Here is a 21235-nt window from a genome sequence, read left to right on the forward strand (position 1 = left end):
TGGCATTAGGGCACAAAGAGCTGTAAGTGCCTGGATGCAATGTCATTCCTTGAACTTGCTGCCTCGTTCCACTCTTGCGCTAAATAGGAGAGGGTCCCAGCCCAGCCAACAAAATGTACTGTTCAATCAAACCAAACTTAAAACCAAGCTCCTTTTTTAAGGGGTCCCGGGGAAATGTTGGGCTGACCGGCAAGACCTCATGATGCGAACTGCTTCTGCGTCAAACGCAAGCTTTTTTCATTCCCAGCCAATGACTTATTCTTATTTCTAAGGGGCGCTCCATCACATAGCCCAGACAGGCAGGCGTTGGTGGTATAGTGGTGAGCATAGCTGCCTTCCAAGCAGTTGTCGCGGGTTCGATTCCCCGCCAACGCAGATCAAATCTTTAAATTGTTCAAAATGTATTTTTGGCAAATCAGACTCATGCTGAAAGCAAAGCTGACACACTTTTCGCGAAAATCAAAACCCCATCCAGGAAAGGTTCTTGCATCCTAGTTTCTGCAACTGTCTATCGGTGAGGGGATTGAAGCGAGCAGGGCTCCTGGCCCCTCCCCGACAAAGCCCTGACGAAGGCCTGACAAAGGCCTATTCGCCTTGCCCTGACGGGCAAAGGTCCCAGCAGGCCACCGAGCACAGCACCTCAGCCTATTAGAGTGAGGTTTCAGGATCTCTCTCATCCTGTAAACCAACATACTGAGGAAGGTGAAACGTGTGGCTGCGCTCCTCACATGCTGAAGCAGCAGCAGCCCTTTCCCTGAAGCAAAGTTCCTTCATTCCTCCCTCCCATAACCCTTAGCAGGGGATTTATGGTAATTGAGTTGAGTTTCCAAACTGGCCCTTCCTTCCTTCCTTCCCATATCTGCCAGCTCGAGAAGGCTTGTTTTGTTGCACCTGGGAAGTAAAGTATCTATTTGCGAGAGAGAGAGAATGAGAGAGAGAGACAGAGAGAGAGAGACAGAGAGAGAAGGGGAAGGGGTGTTGGCAGTTAGGGTGTGAGCTAGAGAAATGAGGCCTGTCTGCAAAAGGCCATGGGATGGGAGTGCGTGGTTGCAGTTTGTTTGGCTTTGTAAGGCCTACTGCCGCTTCACTCGAAACTGGGTCTAGGGTTGTCGGTTTGTAGGCTGTAAAAGCCCAGAAAAGCTCTTGTTCTCCAACCAGCAGAGTGGCGCAGCGGAAGCGTGCTGGGCCCATAACCCAGAGGTCGATGGATCGAAACCATCCTCTGCTAACTTTTTTCAAATTATGTTTTTGTGTCATGGCATTAGGGCACAAAGAGCTGTAAGTGCCTGGATGCAATGTCATTCCTTGAACTTGCTGCCTCGTTCCACTCTTGCGCTAAATAGGAGAGGGTCCCAGCCCAGCCAACAAAATGTACTGTTCAATCAAACCAAACTTAAAACCAAGCTCTTTTTTTAAGGGGTCCCGGGGAAATGTTGGGCTGACCGGCAAGACCTCATGATGCGAACTGCTTCTGCGTCAAATGCAAGCTTTTTTCATTCCCAGCCAATGACTTATTCTTATTTCTAAGGGGCGCTCCATCACATAGCCCAGACAGGCAGGAGTTGGTGGTATAGTGGTGAGCATAGCTGCCTTCCAAGCAGTTAACACAGATCAAATCTTTAAATTGTTCAAAATGCATTTTTTGGAAATCAGACTCATGCTGAAAGCAAAGCTGACACACTTTTCGCGAAAATCAAAACCCCATCCAGGAAAGGTTCTTGCATCCTAGTTTCCGCAACTGTCTATCGGTGAGGGGATTGAAGCGAGCAGGGCTCCTGGCCCCTCCCCGACAAAGCCCTGACGAAGGCCTATTCGCCTTGCCCTGACGGGCAAAGGTCCCAGCAGGCCACCGAGCACATCACTTCAGCCTATTAGAGTGAGGTTTCAGGATCTCTCTCATCCTGTAAACCAACATACTGAGGAAGGTGAAACGTGTGGCTGCGCTCCTCACATGCTGAAGCAGCAGCAGCCCTTTCCCTGAAGCAAAGTTCCTTCATTCCTCCCTCCCATAACCCTTAGCAGGGGATTTATGGTAATTGAGTTGAGTTTCCAAACTGGCCCTTCCTTCCTTCCTTCCTTCCCATATCTGCCAGCTCGAGAAGGCTTGTTTTGTTGCACCTGGGAAGTAAAGTATCTATTTGCGAGAGAGAGAGAATGAGAGAGAGAGACAGAGAGAGAGAGACAGAGAGAGAAGGGGAAGGGGTGTTGGCAGTTAGGGTGTGAGCTAGAGAAATGAGGCCTGTCTGCAAAAGGCCATGGGATGGGAGTGCGTGGTTGCAGGTTGTTTGGCTTTGTAAGGCCTACTGCCCGCTTCACTCGAAACTGGGTCTAGGGTTGTCGTTTTGTAGGCTGTAAAAGCCCCGAAAAGCTCTCGTTCTCCAGCCAGCAGAGTGGCGCAGCGGAAGCGTGCTGGGCCCATAACCCAGAGGTCGATGGATCGAAACCATCCTCTGCTAAGTTTTTTCAAATTATGTTTTTGTGTCATGGCATTAGGGCACAAAGAGCTGTAAGTGCCTGGATGCAATGTCATTCCTTGAACTTGCTGCCTCGTTCCACTCTTGCGCTAAATAGGAGAGGGTCCCAGCCCAGCCAACAAAATGTACTGTTCAATCAAACCAAACTTAAAACCAAGCTCCTTTTTTAAGGGGTCCCGGGGAAATGTTGGGCTGACCGGCAAGACCTCATGATGCAAACTGCTTCTGCGTCAAACGCAAGCTTTTTCATTCCCAGCCAATGACTTATTCTTATTTCTAAGGGGCGCTCCATCACATAGCCCAGACAGGCAGGCGTTGGTGGTATAGTGGTGAGCATAGCTGCCTTCCAAGCAGTGACCCGGGTTTTATTCCCGGCCAACGCAGATCAAATCTTTAAATTGTTCAAAATGCATTTTTTGGAAATCAGACTCATGCTGAAAGCAAAGCTGACACACTTTTTGCGAAAATCAAAACCCCATCCAGGAAAGGTTCTTGCATCCTAGTTTCTGCAACTGTCTATCGGTGAGGGGATTGAAGCGAGCAGGGCTCCTGGCCCCTCCCCGACAAAGCCCTGACGAAGGCCTGACAAAGGCCTATTCGCCTTGCCCTGACGGGCAAAGGTCCCAGCAGGCCACCGAGCACAGCACCTCAGCCTATTAGAGTGAGGTTTCAGGATCTCTCTCATCCTGTAAACCAACATACTGAGGAAGGTGAAACGTGTGGCTGCGCTCCTCACATGCTGAAGCAGCAGCAGCCCTTTCCCTGAAGCAAAGTTCCTTCATTCCTCCCTCCCATAACCCTTAGCAGAGGATTTATGGTAATTGAGTTGAGTTTCCAAACTGGCCCTTCCTTCCTTCCTTCCCATATCTGCCAGCTCGAGAAGGCTTGTTTTGTTGCACCTGGGAAGTAAAGTATCTATTTGCGAGTGTTAGGCAGAAACCTGTGCAGTTCCCTTGGGGAACACTGCAAAAGATTTAAGACTACAGGTATAGCAGTAAACCCACTTGGTAGCAGTCTGCACCACCCAGATTTACCTGGTAGCTGTGGCTGAGCAGTCAGACTTCCCTCAAGAAGAGTTAGGCAGTATGTAAAGTATACACAATAGGTACTCAAATACAATAGCACAAGCAAACACTGACCAGAGCTTGGTTTCAAAAGTATATAGTTATTTATTTATAAAACACACATAAGTTGAAATCACTCTAGCAAAAGATAGTAAAAACACTTCAAACACAGTTATATTGAAAGCAGTTCCAACCCTTACTCCTATCTAGACAACTCTAAGTTAACACCACATAATTAAAACAGAGGTGAGCGCTTAACGTTAGATGACACTCTAGTAGGTTCAAGAAAGGGATAAAAAAGAGACAGAAATGGGTTAAACACACCACTCTAAGGTCCAGAACACTTGCAATAGGCTCAAAGAAGCACAAAGTCACAGGTGAGCAAAAGTCACTAGGCAGGGCCCACTCTTAGAGTAGCCGGAGCGAAAAGGTGCCCAAGATCACACTGTTAGGAGGGATTCAGAGTCTTGCAAAGAGTTAGAAAGAGTTTAGAGTGGCTTAAAAAGTTTAGCCAGGGTGTCCCAGGCACTCCCAGGTTCGAAAGCCGGGGGCTAAATCTACCCCGTACAGTCGGTGGCAAGGGAAGCCAGGCGGAACACGGTACCTTAAGTGGAAAGGATCCTCCAGCGGTGGCAGTTGTTCCAGGCAGTGGCAGCAAGGCTCGACGTCGGTCAGGGGAGAAGAAGTTCTCGCTGAAGAGCAGAAGAAGAAGGTCGTTGCACTGCCCGGGAAGAAACCAGCCGCGGAGTCCTCCGGTTAAAGGGTTGTACCGACTTTCGTGGTTGGGGTAAAAAGTGGTGGGGTTCCGGTTGCCGGGGTGCTTGGCACTGGCAAGGCGGCCACGAGATACCTCGAGAAGCGAAAAGAAGGCGAAAACTGGTTGTCCCCACCAGTCAAGGGAAGGAGCCACTCCGTTAAGAGTTCTCCTCGGTCGTCGGGAAAAGTGGTGAGACGGTTCAGCAGGGCTCCACCGGGTGGTGTCGTCGAAGCAGGTCGGCTCAGCTCTTCCCTCGTCGGATTCTTGGTCCTGTGGCGACTTCTGAAGTTCCAGTCCCCAAAGCCCTGCTTTTATGCAGCAAACCCCCATTCACCCAGCCTAGCTGTCACTCAAACATGCTAAGTGGTGAGCCGGCCGGCTCACCACTTGGGCCAATCAGGACGGAGTGCGACTTGAGTTACCAAGGTAACTCAGTCCAGGGTGCCTAAATCCCCCTCCACCCCTCCTAAGTACCCCAGACAGAGTGGCACCACTTTGGAGGGCTTCTGTGGAGAAGCCCGCCAAAAGTGGAACAAAGGGCTCCACTTTGGGTCAGAGTTACAGAGGCGAACGCCAACGCCATTTTAGAATCAAGTTTTGGCAAAAAGTCCCAACCGGAGTTATAATAATAAATATATAAACCGGCGGTATGTTTAAGGCTACCGTAAATAAATAATTAAATGTGTTAGCCTAAAACAATGGGAAATCCCATAGGGAAATATTCGCGGTCGAATATAAAAAGTAGTTTCCACTGCCACCAGCCAAAACTCGATCAGGGGGGACGGAGACGTGCCCCCTCGACTAACAGACCCTGGGGCAATCGAATTGCCCCAGCCAGTACGTCCACAATATGATGGTTTGTACTGGTTCTGTTCAGGATTTAAGACTAGTAAAGTCTTTGGTGACTTTACATGCCCTGGGAGACAGTAGTCAGTCCCAGGGTATGGAGTCTATGTTGGGGAGTCCCTAGGACACCCCTGGGTCACGGCACAGAGGGTGCTGTGTAACCCACATCACAAAAATACATGAGGCCCTATGGAGTAAAATACCCCATAGCCCATTCAACACAAGGTTTAACCAAGAAAACACACTTCAACATGTCCAAGAGTGAGGGTAAAAGAGTCTCACTCTTGGCAGGAGAAAAAAAGAAACCCCAGAAATCCAGCAAAGCTGCTGGGGGACTCACTAGGTAGGGAAATTCAGCCTAAACAGAGAATTCTCCCTAACACTCGCCCCCCCCAGACTAAGGGACAGGAGGATTTAATCCACTCCTGGATGAACCTCATACCTCTAGTCGATGATATACATCCTAGAGAGTCCATCAGCGTTTTGATGGTGACACCCTGACCTGTGCTCAATGGTGAAATCAAACCCTTGCAGGCAGATTGACCATCTCAATAGTTTTGGATTTTCCCCTTTCATTTGCATTAACCATCTCAAGGGTTGGTGGTCAGTCTGAATAACAAAAGTAGAACCATACAAGTATGGCCTAAACTTCTTCAGTGCCCACACAATAGCAAAGCATTCTCTTTCGATAGTTGCCCACCTTGTCTCAGGATCCTTCAGTTTTCTACTGATGAAGCAAATGGGGTGCTCCCTACCCTTCTCATCCAGTTGGCTTAGAACTGCACCTATACCTACATTGGAAGCATCAGTTTGTACAATGAAAGGTTGGTGGTAGTCAGGAGCTCTCAAGACTGGAGCTTGGCAAAGAGCTCTCTTTAGTTTTTCAAAGGCCTGATTGCACTCCTCATTCCATTTTACCTTTTTAGGGAATTTGGGAGAGGAGATTACATTCAGTGGAGAAGCTATGGTCCCATAGTTCTCAATGAAATTCCTGTAATATCCAGTGAGGCCTAGAAAAGCTCTCACTTGAGTTTGAGTAGTTGGTGTTGTCCAATTTTGCACAGCTTCAATCTTGCTGGGCAAAGGCCTTATTTCTCCACCTCCTACCTCATGTCCAAGGTAGACCACTTTACTTTGACCAATCTGGCACTTACTGGCTTTGATTGTCAAATGGGCCTGTTCCAGAGCCTGCAACACATGTCCTAGGTGGGTCACATGTTCTTCCCAGGAGTGGCTGAAGACTGCAATGTCATCCAAGTATGCCATGCAGAAGTCTTCCATCCCAGCCAGAACTTGGTTCACCATCCTTTGGAATGTGGCAGGTGCATTTTTTAGTCCAAAAGGCATGACCTTAAACTGGTACAAGCCAACTGGGGTTGAAAATGCAGTTTTCTCCTTGGCATGGTCTGTCAGGGCTATTTGCCAATAGCCTGACGTCAGGTCAAATGTGCTGAGGTACTTGGCTGCACCAAGTTTATCCACCAACTCATCTGTCCTGGGCAAAGGGTGGGCATCAGTCTTGGTGACTGCATTTAGAGCTCTATAGTCCACACAGAATCTCAAGTCTTTGGATCCTGCCTTTGGTACTAACACAACTGGGCTAGACCATGGACTAGTAGAGGGCTCTATTACCCCGAGATCAAGCATCTTCTTGACCTCTCCTTTGATGTGGGTTCTGACATGTTCTGACATTCTGTATCCTCTGCTTTTGACTGGCAGACAGTCACCAGTGAGTATCTCATGCTGACCCCAAGGGGTCAAGCCTGGTGACAGTGAGAACAGGGAGGCAAACTGATTTAACATAGATTTGCACTCCTCTTGTTGCTCAGGTGTCAGGTCTGAAGAGAGATTGACTCCTTCAACTTTTTCATCTAAAGGCACACCTCTGAGGAGATCAGGGAGAGATTCACTCTCTTCTTCCTCTGCAGCTGAAGCTAGAAGCAAGGCTCCTACATCAGGTCTGGAGATGTATGCTTTTAGTCGGTTGGTGTGGAAGACTCTAGGAGCTTCCCTGGGTCTGCCCAGATCCACCAGATAGTTGACCTCTCCAAGTTTTCCCACAATCTTGAAGGGTCCCATCCATTTGTCTTGCAAGGCCCTCTGCCTTGTTGGGAGCATAACTAGAACTAGCTGGTCTTGAGTAAACTCAACCATGTTAGCCTTCTGGTCGTGCCAATGTTTGACCAGAGCTTGACCAGCTTTCAAGTTGTCACTTGCTTCTGCCATCATGTGTGACATTCTCCTCCGGAGACCTATCACATAGTCAGTCACTCTGACTGGCTTGAGGGGAGGAGCACCTTCCAATCCCTCCTTAATCAGGGCCAATGGACCTCTGACTGGATGGCCATAGAGAAGCTCAAAGGGAGAATAACCTACTCCCTCCTGAGGGACTTCTCTATAAGCAAAGAGAAGGCATGGCAGTAGAAGGTCCCACTTTTTCTTAAGGGGTTCTTCTAAAGCACCTATCATGCTCTTCATGGTTCTGTTAAACCTTTCAACCAACCCGTTTGTCTGAGGGTGGTAAGCGGTTGAGAACTTGTAGGTAACTCCACAGGTTTTCCACATGGCTTTCATGTAGTGGGACATAAAGTTTGACCCCCTGTCAGAGATTACCTTCTTAGGAAACCCAACCCTGGTAAAAATACCGAGGAGGGCCTTAGCCACAGCCGGAGCTGTAACAGTCCTCATAGGAATTGCCTCAGGGTACCTAGTAGCATGGTCTACTACAACAAGGATAAACCTGTTGCCTGAGGAGGTTGGAGGATCAAGGGGACCAACAATGTCAATCCCTACCCTCTCAAATGGGACTCCCACAACTGGGAGAGGCACTAAAGGTGCCACATTCTTGGAACCAACCTTACCAGAAGTCTGGCAGGTATGGCAGCTCTTACAATATCTATCTACTTCAGCCCCCATCTTTGGCCAATAAAAGTAGAGTGAGAGCCTTTCCTTGGTCTTCTTGAAACTCAAGTGACCAGCCAAAGGTATCTCATGGGCTAGTTGTAAGAACTGTTGTCTGTTCTCTTGTGGGACTACAAGGCGTTTGTAGTCTCCAGGTTCAGACTCAGTGGGTTCACTGTAGAAGAGGCCATCTTCCCAGTGTAACCTATACTTCCCAGGCTCTTGCCCATCAGCTTGAGAAGCTGCCTGGTGGCGGAGACCTTCCAGAGTTGGACATTCTCTTTGCCCCTTACGAAAAGCTGCCCTGCTAGGCCCACCTTCTGCCAGTAAAGACTGCAGCTCAGGATGGTCCTCAGGGTCCAAATCTCCAATAAGGTTGGGGCCTCCTTCTAGCTCTTCCTCAGAGTCTAGCTCAACCACACAGGGTTGTACCTCCCTCTCAGCCTCAGCTGGAGGTGGAGTTACAGGTGTAACTTTGGACAACCTAGGGGAAGTCCTTGTTGGAAGCACTGGGGTGCTTGCTGCTGGCTTTTTCCTAGGAGTCTTGGGTTGCCCCTTTGCTCCTGATCTGGTAGTTACTGCAGTAAGTTGCTCCAGTGGGAGAGGAGTGATTTCTGTCATCATCTCCTGAGATAACCCTCTCAGGGTTTTCTCTCTTGCAGGTTTTGTGAGTTCCTGTAACCTTTTGCTAGGGGGTCTGGGGGTATGAGATACAACTCCAAGAGCTTTGAGGTCATTACCCAACAGAACCCTACCTGGCACTTCACATTGTACACTGACAGGTATTTTTACAGCCATATCATTACATTGGATGAGAACTGGTAACTGGGGACACATCTGCACAGGCCCACCAGCTAACTTGGTGAGGCATTTGGGTGCCTTAGCAAAATCCTCTGCCTTGAAAAATGATTCATCCACCACAGTTATGCTGGCTCCAATGTCCCTAATGGCAGGAGTCTCCTGACCATTCACCTGGACACTGTCCTTATAATACTCTTTAGTATTATCTGGGATAGAGTTATAGACATCTAAATTCTGTTGTTCCCACAACCCCAGAGAGACTAAAGAAACACTAGCTGAGACTCCAGTGGGTTCATCAGCTAGTAATAGAAAGTTTCCACTTGCCATATGTACTTCCTCTTCTGGAGCGAAGGCTAAGGAGGCAAGCTGGACCCCTGAAGGTTTACCCTTACATCTGGGATCTCCTTTCACATGGTCAGTAGCCTTACAAACAAAGCATGAGCCAAAGGCTCGCTGGAATGGAGGCTTGTTCTGACCTCCTTCTGGTCTGGGACCAGAAGGTACACTAGCCTGATTTGGTTTCCCTTGTGGTTTACCCTTATAGTTTTGTTTGGGGCCCTCTTTGGAATTTGTACTATTAGAATTCTCTTTGGAGTCCTTTTTAGGCTGTTTCTCCCCATCCTTTTTCTGAGTGACCCCAGAATCCTTGTGAGTGGCCCTGTTGGCAACCCACAAGTCAGCAGCCTTAGCTAGTCTCCGGGAATCTAATTCCCTGGAATCAGCCAAGTGTTGTCTGAGCTCAGGAGAGCAGGCATCATAAATAGTCTCCAACTTAAACAAATTCTTCATACCTTCATAAGTGTTCACCTTGTAACCCTTAATCCATCCCTCTAAGTTTTTCAAACATTCATTCACCCAGGTAGCCCAAGGGGTACCATCATGCTTTTTGAGGCTCCTAAACCTCTTAAGATACTGGGAAGGGGTCTTCCCAAACCTAGCTATCAAAGCTAGTTTCACACATTCATAGTCCTTCCTATCCTCCTCCCCCATCTCCATTACCACATCAGTTGCAACAGGGGGAAGCCTAGAGAACAACCAGGTGAGTAAGTCATTTCCTGTGATGTTCTGGAGCCCATGATTATATTCAAACAGAGACAACCAATCCAACACATCCAACTTAGGCTCATACATACCAACCAATTCTTTAGGCATCCGGGGTCTTTTAGGACTGGAACTTCTAGAGGAGCCAGAGAGAGAAGCATTCTCAACAGATCATTTCTTCATTTCTAAGTCATACTTGAGCTCCATTTCCCTTAGCCTTAGTTCTTTGTCAGTTTGAGCATTAAGTTTCTTATACTCCAATTCTAGTTTCATTTTCTCCAGTTCAAAGTATTGAGGACTAAATGGGGGACCTGGTAAAGGTCCAGTAGGTACAGCAGGTAGAGCAGGCAGAGGCCTAGGGGGGACAGTCACAACAGCCTCACCCTCCTCTTCTGACTCTTCCTCAGAATCATCAACATTTTGCTCCATGTTAATTTCAATACTGTCATCTACAGTTACTGGAGTGGTAGGTTCCTCTGAACCATCACCCAGACTTTGGTTAGCTAACAATCTTTCAATCAGCTCCATTTTCTTGCCCTTAGTCAGGAGATCCTTATGTTTACAGAGCACTCTTAAACAATCAGCAGTTTTGGCTGCAAGGGACTCTTGACTATAGCTTTCTATAACTGACATGTTATAGGATTACTTTTACAGTGCTAAGCTTTGTGGTTAGTTGCACTAAGGTATCTAAAGCACAATAAAATGTATACTCAATACAAATCCCACCGCTGTACACCAGTGTTAGGCAGAAACCTGTGCAGTTCCCTTGGGGAACACTGCAAAAGATTTAAGACTACAGGTATAGCAGTAAACCCACTTGGTAGCAGTCTGCACCACCCAGATTTACCTGGTAGCTGTGGCTGAGCAGTCAGACTTCCCTCAAGAAGAGTTAGGCAGTATGTAAAGTATACACAATAGGTACTCAAATACAATAGCACAAGCAAACACTGACCAGAGCTTGGTTTCAAAAGTATATAGTTATTTATTTATAAAACACACATAAGTTGAAATCACTCTAGCAAAAGATAGTAAAAACACTTCAAACACAGTTATATTGAAAGCAGTTCCAACCCTTACTCCTATCTAGACAACTCTAAGTTAACACCACATAATTAAAACAGAGGTGAGCGCTTAACGTTAGATGACACTCTAGTAGGTTCAAGAAAGGGATAAAAAAGAGACAGAAATGGGTTAAACACACCACTCTAAGGTCCAGAACACTTGCAATAGGCTCACAGAAGCACAAAGTCACAGGTGAGCAAAAGTCACTAGGCAGGGCCCACTCTTAGAGTAGCCGGAGCGAAAAGGTGCCCAAGATCACAGTGTTAGGAGGGATTCAGAGTCTTGCAAAGAGTTAGAAAGAGTTTAGAGTGGCTTAAAAAGTTTAGCCAGGGTGTCCCAGGCACTCCCAGGTTCGAAAGCCGGGGGCTAAATCTACCCCGTACAGTCGGTGGCAAGGGAAGCCAGGCGGAACACGGTACCTTAAGTGGAAAGGATCCTCCAGCGGTGGCAGTTGTTCCAGGCAGTGGCAGCAAGGCTCGACGTCGGTCAGGGGAGAAGAAGTTCTCGCTGAAGAGCAGAAGAAGAAGGTCGTTGCACTGCCCGGGAAGAAACCAGCCGCGGAGTCCTCCGGTTAAAGGGTTGTACCGACTTTCGTGGTTGGGGTAAAAAGTGGTGGGGTTCCGGTTGCCGGGGTGCTTGGCACTGGCAAGGCGGCCACGAGATACCTCGAGAAGCGAAAAGAAGGCGAAAACTGGTTGTCCCCACCAGTCAAGGGAAGGAGCCACTCCGTTAAGAGTTCTCCTCGGTCGTCGGGAAAAGTGGTGAGACGGTTCAGCAGGGCTCCACCGGGTGGTGTCGTCGAAGCAGGTCGGCTCAGCTCTTCCCTCGTCGGATTCTTGGTCCTGTGGCGACTTCTGAAGTTCCAGTCCCCAAAGCCCTGCTTTTATGCAGCAAACCCCCATTCACCCAGCCTAGCTGTCACTCAAACATGCTAAGTGGTGAGCCGGCCGGCTCACCACTTGGGCCAATCAGGACGGAGTGCGACTTGAGTTACCAAGGTAACTCAGTCCAGGGTGCCTAAATCCCCCTCCACCCCTCCTAAGTACCCCAGACAGAGTGGCACCACTTTGGAGGGCTTCTGTGGAGAAGCCCGCCAAAAGTGGAACAAAGGGCTCCACTTTGGGTCAGAGTTACAGAGGCGAACGCCAACGCCATTTTAGAATCAAGTTTTGGCAAAAAGTCCCAACCGGAGTTATAATAATAAATATATAAACCGGCGGTATGTTTAAGGCTACCGTAAATAAATAATTAAATGTGTTAGCCTAAAACAATGGGAAATCCCATAGGGAAATATTCGCGGTCGAATATAAAAAGTAGTTTCCACTGCCACCAGCCAAAACTCGATCAGGGGGGACGGAGACGTGCCCCCTCGACTAACAGACCCTGGGGCAATCGAATTGCCCCAGCCAGTACGTCCACAATATGATGGTTTGTACTGGTTCTGTTCAGGATTTAAGACTAGTAAAGTCTTTGGTGACTTTACATGCCCTGGGAGACAGTAGTCAGTCCCAGGGTATGGAGTCTATGTTGGGGAGTCCCTAGGACACCCCTGGGTCACGGCACAGAGGGTGCTGTGTAACCCACATCACAAAAATACATGAGGCCCTATGGAGTAAAAGACCCCATAGCCCATTCAACACAAGGTTTAACCAAGAAAACACACTTCAACATGTCCAAGAGTGAGGGTAAAAGAGTCTCACTCTTGGCAGGAGAAAAAAAGAAACCCCAGAAATCCAGCAAAGCTGCTGGGGGACTCACTAGGTAGGGAAATTCAGCCTAAACAGAGAATTCTCCCTAACAGCGAGAGAGAGAGAATGAGAGAGAGAGACAGAGAGAGAGAGAGACAGAGAGAGAAGGGGAAGGGGTGTTGGCAGTTAGGGTGTGAGCTAGAGAAATGAGGCCTGTCTGCAAAAGGCCATGGGATGGGAGTGCGTGGTTGCAGGTTGTTTGGCTTTGTAAGGCCTACTGCCCGCTTCACTCGAAACTGGGTCTAGGGTTGTCGGTTTGTAGGCTGTAAAAGCCCAGAAAAGCTATTGTTCTCCAACCAGCAGAGTGGCGCAGCGGAAGCGTGCTGGGCCCATAACCCAGAGGTCGATGGATCCAAACCATCCTCTGCTAAGTTTTTTCAAATTATGTTTTTGTGTCATGGCATTAGGGCACAAAGAGCTGTAAGTGCCTGGATGCAATGACATTCCTTGAACTTGCTGCCTCGTTCCACTCTTGCGCTAAATAGGAGAGGGTCCCAGCCCAGCCAACAAAATGTACTGTTCAATCAAACCAAACTTAAAACCAAGCTCCTTTTTTAAGGGGTCCCGGGGAAATGTTGGGCTGACCGGCAAGACCTCATGATGCGAACTGCTTCTGCGTCAAACGCAAGCTTTTTTCATTCCCAGCCAATGACTTTTTCTTATTTCTAAGGGGCGCTCCATCACATAGCCCAGACAGGCAGGCGTTGGTGGTATAGTGGTGAGCATAGCTGCCTTCCAAGCAGTTGTCGCGGGTTCGATTCCCCGCCAACGCAGATCAAATCTTTAAATTGTTCAAAATGTATTTTTGGGAAATCAGACTCATGCTGAAAGCAAAGCTGACACACTTTTCGCGAAAATCAAAACCCCATCCAGGAAAGGTTCTTGCATCCTAGTTTCTGCAACTGTCTATCGGTGAGGGGATTGAAGCGAGCAGGGCTCCTGGCCCCTCCCCGACAAAGCCCTGACGAAGGCCTGACAAAGGCCTATTCGCCTTGCCCTGACGGGCAAAGGTCCCAGCAGGCCACCGAGCACAGCACCTCAGCCTATTAGAGTGAGGTTTCAGGATCTCTCTCATCCTGTAAACCAACATACTGAGGAAGGTGAAACGTGTGGCTGCGCTCCTCACATGCTGAAGCAGCAGCAGCCCTTTCCCTGAAGCAAAGTTCCTTCATTCCTCCCTCCCATAACCCTTAGCAGGGGATTTATGGTAATTGAGTTGAGTTTCCAAACTGGCCCTTCCTTCCTTCCTTCCCATATCTGCCAGCTCGAGAAGGCTTGTTTTGTTGCACCTGGGAAGTAAAGTATCTATTTGCGAGAGAGAGAGAATGAGAGAGAGAGACAGAGAGAGAGAGACAGAGAGAGAAGGGGAAGGGGTGTTGGCAGTTAGGGTGTGAGCTAGAGAAATGAGGCCTGTCTGCAAAAGGCCATGGGATGGGAGTGCGTGGTTGCAGTTTGTTTGGCTTTGTAAGGCCTACTGCCGCTTCACTCGAAACTGGGTCTAGGGTTGTCGGTTTGTAGGCTGTAAAAGCCCAGAAAAGCTCTTGTTCTCCAACCAGCAGAGTGGCGCAGCGGAAGCGTGCTGGGCCCATAACCCAGAGATCGATGGATTGAAACCATCCTCTGCTAAGTTTTTTCAAATTATGTTTTTGTGTCATGGCATTAGGGCACAAAGAGCTGTAAGTGCCTGGATGCAATGTCATTCCTTGAACTTGCTGCCTCGTTCCACTCTTGCGCTAAATAGGAGAGGGTCCCAGCCCAGCCAACAAAATGTACTGTTCAATCAAACCAAACTTAAAACCAAGCTCTTTTTTTAAGGGGTCCCGGGGAAATGTTGGGCTGACCGGCAAGACCTCATGATGCGAACTGCTTCTGCGTCAAATGCAAGCTTTTTTCATTCCCAGCCAATGACTTATTCTTATTTCTAAGGGGCGCTCCATCACATAGCCCAGACAGGCAGGAGTTGGTGGTATAGTGGTGAGCATAGCTGCCTTCCAAGCAGTTAACACAGATCAAATCTTTAAATTGTTCAAAATGCATTTTTTGGAAATCAGACTCATGCTGAAAGCAAAGCTGACACACTTTTCGCGAAAATCAAAACCCCATCCAGGAAAGGTTCTTGCATCCTAGTTTCCGCAACTGTCTATCGGTGAGGGGATTGAAGCGAGCAGGGCTCCTGGCCCCTCCCCGACAAAGCCCTGACGAAGGCCTATTCGCCTTGCCCTGACGGGCAAAGGTCCCAGCAGGCCACCGAGCACATCACTTCAGCCTATTAGAGTGAGGTTTCAGGATCTCTCTCATCCTGTAAACCAACATACTGAGGAAGGTGAAACGTGTGGCTGCGCTCCTCACATGCTGAAGCAGCAGCAGCCCTTTCCCTGAAGCAAAGTTCCTTCATTCCTCCCTCCCATAACCCTTAGCAGGGGATTTATGGTAATTGAGTTGAGTTTCCAAACTGGCCCTTCCTTCCTTCCTTCCCATATCTGCCAGCTCGAGAAGGCTTGTTTTGTTGCACCTGGGAAGTAAAGTATCTATTTGCGAGAGAGAGAGAATGAGAGAGAGAGACAGAGAGAGAGAGACAGAGAGAGAAGGGGAAGGGGTGTTGGCAGTTAGGGTGTGAGCTAGAGAAATGAGGCCTGTCTGCAAAAGGCCATGGGATGGGAGTGCGTGGTTGCAGTTTGTTTGGCTTTGTAAGGCCTACTGCCGCTTCACTCGAAACTGGGTCTAGGGTTGTCGGTTTGTAGGCTGTAAAAGCCCAGAAAAGCTCTTGTTCTCCAACCAGCAGAGTGGCGCAGCGGAAGCGTGCTGGGCCCATAACCCAGAGGTCGATGGATCGAAACCATCCTCTGCTAACTTTTTTCAAATTATGTTTTTGTGTCATGGCATTAGGGCACAAAGAGCTGTAAGTGCCTGGATGCAATGTCATTCCTTGAACTTGCTGCCTCGTTCCACTCTTGCGCTAAATAGGAGAGGGTCCCAGCCCAGCCAACAAAATGTACTGTTCAATCAAACCAAACTTAAAACCAAGCTCTTTTTTTAAGGGGTCCCGGGGAAATGTTGGGCTGACCGGCAAGACCTCATGATGCGAACTGCTTCTGCGTCAAATGCAAGCTTTTTTCATTCCCAGCCAATGACTTATTCTTATTTCTATGGGGCGCTCCATCACATAGCCCAGACAGGCAGGAGTTGGTGGTATAGTGGTGAGCATAGCTGCCTTCCAAGCAGTTAACACAGATCAAATCTTTAAATTGTTCAAAATGCATTTTTGGGAAATCAGACTCATGCTGAAAGCAAAGCTGACACACTTTTCGCGAAAATCAAAACCCCATCCAGGAAAGGTTCTTGCATCCTAGTTTCCGCAACTGTCTATCGGTGAGGGGATTGAAGCGAGCAGGGCTCCTGGCCCCTCCCCGACAAAGCCCTGACGAAGGCCTATTCGCCTTGCCCTGACGGGCAAAGGTCCCAGCAGGCCACCGAGCACATCACTTCAGCCTATTAGAGTGAGGTTTCAGGATCTCTCTCATCCTGTAAACCAACATACTGAGGAAGGTGAAACGTGTGGCTGCGCTCCTCACATGCTGAAGCAGCAGCAGCCCTTTCCCTGAAGCAAAGTTCCTTCATTCCTCCCTCCCATAACCCTTAGCAGGGGATTTATGGTAATTGAGTTGAGTTTCCAAACTGGCCCTTCCTTCCTTCCTTCCTTCCCATATCTGCCAGCTCGAGAAGGCTTGTTTTGTTGCACCTGGGAAGTAAAGTATCTATTTGCGAGAGAGAGAGAATGAGAGAGAGAGACAGAGAGAGAGAGACAGAGAGAGAAGGGGAAGGGGTGTTGGCAGTTAGGGTGTGAGCTAGAGAAATGAGGCCTGTCTGCAAAAGGCCATGGGATGGGAGTGCGTGGTTGCAGGTTGTTTGGCTTTGTAAGGCCTACTGCCCGCTTCACTCGAAACTGGGTCTAGGGTTGTCGTTTTGTAGGCTGTAAAAGCCCCGAAAAGCTCTCGTTCTCCAGCCAGCAGAGTGGCGCAGCGGAAGCGTGCTGGGCCCATAACCCAGAGGTCGATGGATCGAAACCATCCTCTGCTAAGTTTTTTCAAATTATGTTTTTGTGTCATGGCATTAGGGCACAAAGAGCTGTAAGTGCCTGGATGCAATGTCATTCCTTGAACTTGCTGCCTCGTTCCACTCTTGCGCTAAATAGGAGAGGGTCCCAGCCCAGCCAACAAAATGTACTGTTCAATCAAACCAAACTTAAAACCAAGCTCCTTTTTTAAGGGGTCCCGGGGAAATGTTGGGCTGACCGGCAAGACCTCATGATGCAAACTGCTTCTGCGTCAAACGCAAGCTTTTTCATTCCCAGCCAATGACTTATTCTTATTTCTAAGGGGCGCTCCATCACATAGCCCAGACAGGCAGGCGTTGGTGGTATAGTGGTGAGCATAGCTGCCTTCCAAGCAGTGACCCGGGTTTTATTCCCGGCCAACGCAGATCAAATCTTTAAATTGTTCAAAATGCATTTTTTGGAAATCAGACTCATGCTGAAAGCAAAGCTGACACACTTTTCGCGAAAATCAAAACCCCATCCAGGAAAGGTTCTTGCATCCTAGTTTCTGCAACTGTCTATCGGTGAGGGGATTGAAGCGAGCAGGGCTCCTGGCCCCTCCCCGACAAAGCCCTGACGAAGGCCTGACAAAGGCCTATTCGCCTTGCCCTGACGGGCCTTGGTCCCAGCAGGCCACCGAGCACAGCACCTCAGCCTATTAGAGTGAGGTTTTAGGATCTCTCTCATCCTGTAAACCAACATACTGAGGAAGGTGAAACGTGTGGCTGCGCTCCTCACATGCTGAAGCAGCAGCAGCCCTTTCCCTGAAGCAAAGTTCCTTCATTCCTCCCTCCCATAACCCTTAGCAGGGGATTTATGGTAATTGAGTTGAGTTTCCAAACTGGCCCTTCCTTCCTTCCTTCCCATATCTGCCAGCTCGAGAAGGCTTGTTTTGTTGCACCTGGGAAGTAAAGTATCTATTTGCGAGAGAGAGAGAATGAGAGAGAGAGACAGAGAGAGAGAGACAGAGAGAGAAGGGGAAGGGGTGTTGGCAGTTAGGGTGTGAGCTAGAAAAATGAGGCCTGTCTGCAAAAGGCCATGGGATGGGAGTGCGTGGTTGCAGGTTGTTTGGCTTTGTAAGGCCTACTGCCCGCTTCACTCGAAACTGGGTCTAGGGTTGTCGGTTTGTAGGCTGTAAAAGCCCAGAAAAGCTCTTGTTCTCCAACCAGCAGAGTGGCGCAGCGGAAGCGTGCTGGGCCCATAACCCAGAGGTCGATGGATCGAAACCATCCTCTGCTAAGTTTTTTCAAATTGTGTTTTTGTGTCATGGCATTAGGGCACAAAGAGCTGTAAGTGCCTGGATGCAATGTCATTCCTTGAACTTGCTGCCTCGTTCCACTCTTGCGCTAAATAGGAGAGGGTCCCAGCCCAGCCAACAAAATGTACTGTTCAATCAAACCAAACTTAAAACCAAGCTCCTTTTTTAAGGGGTCCCGGGGAAATGTTGGGCTGACCGGCAAGACCACATGATGCGAACTGCTTCTGCGTCAAACGCAAGCTTTTTTCATTCCCAGCCAATGACTTATTCTTATTTCTAAGGGGCGCTCCATCACATAGCCCAGACAGGCAGGCGTTGGTGGTATAGTGGTGAGCATAGCTGCCTTCCAAGCAGTTGACCCGGGCTCGATTCGCAGATCAAATCTTTAAATTGTTCGAAATGCATTTTTTGGAAATCAGACTCATGCTGAAAGCAAAGCTGACACACTTTTCGCGAAAATCAAAACCCCATCCAGGAAAGGTTCTTGCATCCTAGTTTCTGCAACTGTCTATCGGTGAGGGGATTGAAGCGAGCAGGGCTCCTGGCCCCTCCCCGACAAAGCCCTGACGAAGGCCTGACAAAGGCCTATTCGCCTTGCCCTGACGGGCAAAGGTCCCAGCAGGCCACCGAGCACAGCACCTCAGCCTATTAGAGTGAGGTTTCAGGATCTCTCTCATCCTGTAAACCAACATACTGAGGAAGGTGAAACGTGTGGCTGCGCTCCTCACATGCTGAAGCAGCAGCAGCCCTTTCCCTGAAGCAAAGTTCCTTCATTCCTCCCTCCCATAACCCTTAGCAGGGGATTTATGGTAATTGAGTTGAGTTTCCAAACTGGCCCTTCCTTCCTTCCTTCCCATATCTGCCAGCTCGAGAAGGCTTGTTTTGTTGCACCTGGGAAGTAAAGTATCTATTTGCGAGAGAGAGAGAATGAGAGAGAGAGACAGAGAGAGAGAGACAGAGAGAGAAGGGGAAGGGGTGTTGGCAGTTAGGGTGTGAGCTAGAGAAATGAGGCCTGTCTGCAAAAGGCCATGGGATGGGAGTGCGTGGTTGCAGGTTGTTTGGCTTTGTAAGGCCTACTGCCCGCTTCACTCGAAACTGGGTCTAGGGTTGTCGGTTTGTAGGCTGTAAAAGCCCCGAAAAGCTCTCGTTCTTCAGCCAGCAGAGTGGCGCAGCGGAAGCGTGCTGGGCCCATAACCCAGAGGTCGATGGATCGAAACCATCCTCTGCTAAGTTTTTTCAAATTATGTTTTTGTGTCATGGCATTAGGGCACAAAGAGCTGTAAGTGCCTGGATGCAATGTCATTCCTTGAACTTGCTGCCTCGTTCCACTCTTGCGCTAAATAGGAGAGGGTCCCAGCCCAGCCAACAAAATGTACTGTTCAATCAAACCAAATTTAAAACCAAGCTCTTTTTTTAAGGGGTCCCGGGGAAATGTTGGGCTGACCGGCAAGACCTCATGATGCGAACTGCTTCTGCGTCAAACGCAAGCTTTTTTCATTCCCAGCCAATGACTTATTCTTATTTCTAAGGGGCGCTCCATCAGGTAGTCCAAACAGGCAGGCGTTGGTGGTATAGTGGTGAGCATAGCTGCCTTCCAAGCAGTTGACCCCGGGTTCGATTCCCGGCCAACGCAGATCAAATCTTTAAATTGTTCAAAATGCATTTTTTGGAAATCAGACTCATGCTGAAAGCAAAGCTGACACACTTTTCGTGAAAATCAAAACCCCATCCAGGAAAGGTTCTTGCATCCTAGTTTCTGCAACTGTCTATCGGTGAGGGGATTGAAGCGAGCAGGGTTCCTGGCCCCTCCCCAACAAAGCCCTGACGAAGGCCTGACAAAGGCCTATTCGCCTTGCCCTGACGGGCAAAGGTCCCAGCAGGCCACCGAGCACAGCACCTCAGCCTATTAGAGTGAGGTTTCAGGATCTCTATCATCCTGTAAACCAACATACTGAGGAAGGTGAAACGTGTGGCTGCGCTCCTCACATGCTGAAGCAGCAGCAGCCCTTTCCCTGAAGCAAAGTTCCTTCATTCCTCCCTCCCATAACCCTTAGCAGGGGATTTATGGTAATTGAGTTGAGTTTCCAAACTGGCCCTTCCTTCCTTCCTTCCCATATCTGCCAGCTCGAGAAGGCTTGTTTTGTTGCACCTGGGAAGTAAAGTATCTATTTGCGAGAGAGAGAGAATGAGAGAGAGAGACAGAGAGACAGAGAGAGAAGGGGAAGGGGTGTTGGCAGTTAGGGTGTGAGCTAGAAAAATGAGGCCTGTCTGCAAAAGGCCATGGGATGGGAGTGCGCGGTTGCAGGTTGTTTGGCTTTGTAAGGCCTACTGCCCGCTTCACTCGAAACTGGGTCTAGGGTTGTCGGTTTGTAGGCTGTAAAAGCCCAGAAAAGCTCTTGTTCTCCAACCAGCAGAGTGGCGCAGCGGAAGCGTGCTGGGCCCATAACCCAGAGGTTGATGGATCGAAACCATCCTCTGCTAAGTTTTTTCAAATTATGTTTTTGTGTCATGGCATTAGGGCACAAAGAGCTGTAAGTGCCTGGATGCAATGTCATTCCTTGAACTTGCTGCCTCGTTCCACTCTTGCGCTAAATAGGAGAGGGTCCCAGCCCAGCCAACAAAATGTACTGTTCAATCAAACCAAACTTAAAACCAAGCTCCTTTTTTAAGGGGTCCCGGGGAAATGTTGGGCTGACCGGCAAGACATCATGATGCGAACTGCTTCTGCGTCAAACGCAAGCTTTTTTCATTCCCAGCCAATGACTTATTCTTATTTCTAAGGGGCGCTCCATCAGATAGCCCAGACAGGCAGGCGTTCGTGGTATAGTGGTGAGCATAGCTGCCTTCCAAGCAGTTGACCCGGGTTTGTTTCCCGGCCAACGCAGATCAAATCTTTAAATTGTTCAAAATGCATTTTTTGGAAATCAGACTCATGCTGAAAGCAAAGCTGACACACTTTTCGTGAAAATCAAAACCCCATCCAGGAAAGGTTCTTGCATCCTAGTTTCTGCAACTGTCTATCGGTGAGGGGATTGAAGCGAGCAGGGCTCCTAGCCCCTCCCCGACAAAGCCCTGACGAAGGCCTGACAAAGGCCTATTCGCCTTGCCCTGACGGCCAAAGGTCCCAGCAGGCCACCGAGCACAGCACCTCAGCCTATTAGAGTGAGGTTTCAGGATCTCTCTCATCCTG

The 21235-nt window shown here is 48.8% G+C and overlaps 6 non-coding genes across 6 annotated transcripts; all 6 read left to right on the forward strand.

The window, feature by feature from the left end:
- Positions 1–1156: 1156 nt before the first annotated feature.
- Positions 1157–1228, forward strand: TRNAM-CAU (transfer RNA methionine (anticodon CAU)). The gene has a single exon. It is a non-coding gene; the product is annotated as a tRNA-Met (tRNA).
- Positions 1229–2384: 1156 nt separating this feature from the next.
- On the forward strand, positions 2385–2456 carry TRNAM-CAU (transfer RNA methionine (anticodon CAU)). Its single transcript has one exon. It is a non-coding gene; the product is annotated as a tRNA-Met (tRNA).
- A 13015-nt stretch (positions 2457–15471) lies between these two features.
- On the forward strand, positions 15472–15543 carry TRNAM-CAU (transfer RNA methionine (anticodon CAU)). Its single transcript has one exon. It is a non-coding gene; the product is annotated as a tRNA-Met (tRNA).
- Positions 15544–16699: 1156 nt separating this feature from the next.
- On the forward strand, positions 16700–16771 carry TRNAM-CAU (transfer RNA methionine (anticodon CAU)). The gene has a single exon. It is a non-coding gene; the product is annotated as a tRNA-Met (tRNA).
- Positions 16772–17954: 1183 nt separating this feature from the next.
- Positions 17955–18026, forward strand: TRNAM-CAU (transfer RNA methionine (anticodon CAU)). The gene has a single exon. It is a non-coding gene; the product is annotated as a tRNA-Met (tRNA).
- Positions 18027–19202: 1176 nt separating this feature from the next.
- TRNAM-CAU (transfer RNA methionine (anticodon CAU)) lies at positions 19203–19274 on the forward strand. Its single transcript has one exon. It is a non-coding gene; the product is annotated as a tRNA-Met (tRNA).
- Positions 19275–21235: the final 1961 nt, after the last annotated feature.

Source organism: Ambystoma mexicanum, chromosome 6q, assembly GCF_040938575.1.
Source record: "Ambystoma mexicanum isolate Mex_15411 chromosome 6q, UKY_AmexF1_1, whole genome shotgun sequence".
Lineage (NCBI taxonomy): Eukaryota > Metazoa > Chordata > Amphibia > Caudata > Ambystomatidae > Ambystoma > Ambystoma mexicanum.